We start from the raw sequence: 3,466 nt of genomic DNA, 5'->3' as shown, positions 1-3,466 counted from the left end.
TTTTTTTTCTGAATCCTGTGCTTGAGTATGTGTTTTACTTTCAAAGAGCAGACATACTGTACGTTTTTATTGTTTATAGTATTATACAATGTTCACAGTGTTACATATAACAATCAAACAATTAAAATATTTATTTACTTTTCTAAAAAAGGTTACAATTTTCAAAAATTGACATACTGTCATATTGACAACATTTATGTCAGGAATATTAAACTACATACTATACAGCAATTTAAAAAAATATATTTTATTTTAATTTTTGTCTGCCAAAAATTATAAATATTGGGAGTTGTCATTACAGGTACAGGTTTAAAAACACTAAGAAAATATTATTTTTTAATTAATTTGTTCAATATTAAAATAGTTAACATAAATGAACCTATTTTAGTTAATAGCTACTTTGAAGTTTAACATTAAAATTCCAAGAGTCTTTACAGTGGACAGTTGCTCTTACATTTAAGGTAAAAACTTTTCAATATGTTCTCATGAACTGCTAGAATCTGTGAGTAGATGTTTAATGAGGTTATAAAATATAAACATGTTCAGTTTTCATAGGAGCCGATTTGTGCGTAAAACCTTGATTGAAATAAAGAACATCACTTTTGTTTGCATTTACAGAGATGTCTATTGATCAAAGATGAATACATCCTCCTGAGACCCAGACTGATGTCTGATCTACTGTAGAGTAGACATACACACTATATATATACACAGTTGAAGTCAAAAGTTTACATACACCTTGCAGAATCTGCTAAATGCTCATTATTTTACCAAAATAGTAGGGATCATACAAAATGCTTGTTGTTTATATATATATAGACTACAATTGCTACATTTGTAAGGAAGGCTATCTTACAATCTTAGGGTATCATGAAGTAGATATCATAGGCTATATGTCTGATCTAAATGTCAATGTATCTGATATAAATGGTCAGAATATTTTAAGCAGATAGGATAACTCTTGAATGGATCAGCCGTCGGAACGAATCGCTTGAACAAATGACTCAAATGTTCACTCAATTACACAGTCACTTGCTGCAACCTACTGGCGGTTTACGCTTTACTTTTAAAATGTAATTTATTCCTGTTAGTCAAAGCTGAATTTTCAGTGTATTCATCAAAGAATCCTGAAAAAATATGTGGAATATCTCCTGCTTTTCCAAATTAACCAGCAAAGCATTCCCGGTTTGTAAATAATAACCTCTGCTGCTTTAACTTTATTAATATACTGCATATAACTTTTGTATGCTGCATATCAAATTTGGACTATTTTGAAGGACACAACTAGCCAGTAAAGACATTTGTAATGTTAAAAAATATCATATTTCAAATATAATGCTGTTATTTTGAACTTTCTATTCATCAAAGAATCCTGAAAAAATATGTGGAATATCTCCTGCTTTTCCAAATTAACCAGCAAAGCATTCCCGGTTTGTAAATAATAACCTCTGCTGCTTTAACTTTATTAATATACTGCATATAACTTTTGTATGCTGCATATCAAATTTGGACTATTTTGAAGGACACAACTAAAGTAAAAGAGCTTACATTAAGGTAAGAAAAACACAAACGTGTTACAGCGTGTCTTCACACATAAATAACACGTTGGGAACACAATCGGTTACTTGCACTGCCACCGGTCGCCATTGGAACGCGTTAACAACACGTAAGCATATGTAGGAACGTGTTACAAATGATTTTATGCAAATTGTCAATTATTTTGTTTTGGCTCATTGTTTGTATGTGGAAGACATGAAAATCAACGAACCTTAAATACAAAGTTTAGTCTGTTCAAAGAATTTACAGATTTAGCTGATTAGGCCTAAATGATAATAATAATTTAGTAATTTTAAGATTCAGTAAGTATTGATATTTCTCTTTAGTCTTTGAAAATAAAAGATCATGCTTATATTTTATCCACTTTTATTAGTTATTTGTTATTTGTTTGATATTATGTATTTATTTTTATGCATGTTTTTAAAAAACTTAAGTGAGGAACATTGAAAGACCAATTTGTCCTCCTAAAACAGCAATAAAATGGCATGGATGGCGGAAGCGGGGGCTGGTTTACTTTATGGGTTACTTTGAGGTCTGGTAAAAATGTGACACACAAAAATAGATCTACGTATGCACGATTAATCATTAACAGATTAGTATTTCTGTGTTGAAAACATGTAATAATAAAGTACGTATTGGGGTAACAGTTCATGGTCCAGATATAAACACTGATGTTTCAGCAGCCGTGATCAAAATGACTAAATGACAGTCATTCAGGAGAATTCAGCAGAACCTCAAGTAAATTACATGTTTTTTTGTTTATTCATGATATACAGTTGGGATCTTTTTTAATTCATCACTCAGAACGACTTAGCCTACAACGATTTTCTTTAATTACTTATTTAAATACAGCAAGCGAGGCCTGCAGGATTGCAGGGTACGCACAGTTTTTTTTATTTTTTTGGGAGGACCAAATGATCAGTGAGAGCTGAACGAATGTGTCATGTTTTAAACTCAACAAAATGGTAAAATACATCTATCAAGAGCGTGCTCACAGATAAAAACAACAGATAACAAAACAGCGTTGGATGAAGTGGACTAGAGCCCTGCACGGGCCTCAAATATAGGCCCTATAGCCCGGCCTTGTCCGACAGCTCATCTGAACCCCTTCTCCCAAAACAGCTTATACTACTGTTTCGGCTATTAAAATAGTTCAGTTTTGTGTATAATGGAAAAGTTAATCATAGCCTATGTTTGATAAAGTTAGCCTTCTCAAATCATCACGACTTGCCTAAAATAAAATCTATAGAAATAAAACAGTTCAAGCATATCACAAGTGTTAGTTTAAACGTTTAACCTATAGATAAATGCGCGCTGTTAGACGCATATCCAATCGTTTGTGTGGAGAGTGGAAGGCAGCTGAAGCACGCTTTGCAGGACATGGAGGCGCCTGCGCGATCACTTACATTTTTTTCTAACAGTGGAAACAATCTAAATACGCAGTAATTTTTTCTCATAAAGGTAAGAATAATACATCATTCGGAACTGGAAAGGGTCTACTTTTATTTGTGGGCACTCACAATATCAACAAAACGTTGTGCTTTTATAAAATAAATAGGAAAACAGGGGATGCGCATTCTGCCATCTCGGTCTTGAACACGAGCGCTGAATGATGAACTGAAACTCAGCGAATTGTCTCACAGACATGATATATATATAAAAGCTTTAAATTACTACTTTAAAATGAAATAATTCAAATCGAAATTTTCATTATGTAATCCGTAAAGATGCATTTCTCTCTAAAGGCACGTCCAATGAGGAGATGGTGAGTCATTTTTTTCATCACCATAATTGATGGATGTCTAAAATATAAAAATAAGGAAAAGCCTTAAAAAAGGCCCGATTATAATTTGCGTTTTATTTGCATTATTCTATATAATTCAAAAATAAAACACAAATTAGAATGGCA

The sequence above is a fragment of the Sinocyclocheilus grahami genome, unplaced genomic scaffold (assembly GCF_001515645.1).
Source record: "Sinocyclocheilus grahami isolate Dianchi unplaced genomic scaffold, SAMN03320097.WGS_v1.1 scaffold2224.1, whole genome shotgun sequence".
NCBI classification, from domain to species: Eukaryota; Metazoa; Chordata; class Actinopteri; order Cypriniformes; family Cyprinidae; genus Sinocyclocheilus; species Sinocyclocheilus grahami.
Note: the sequence above shows the minus strand (reverse complement) of the source record.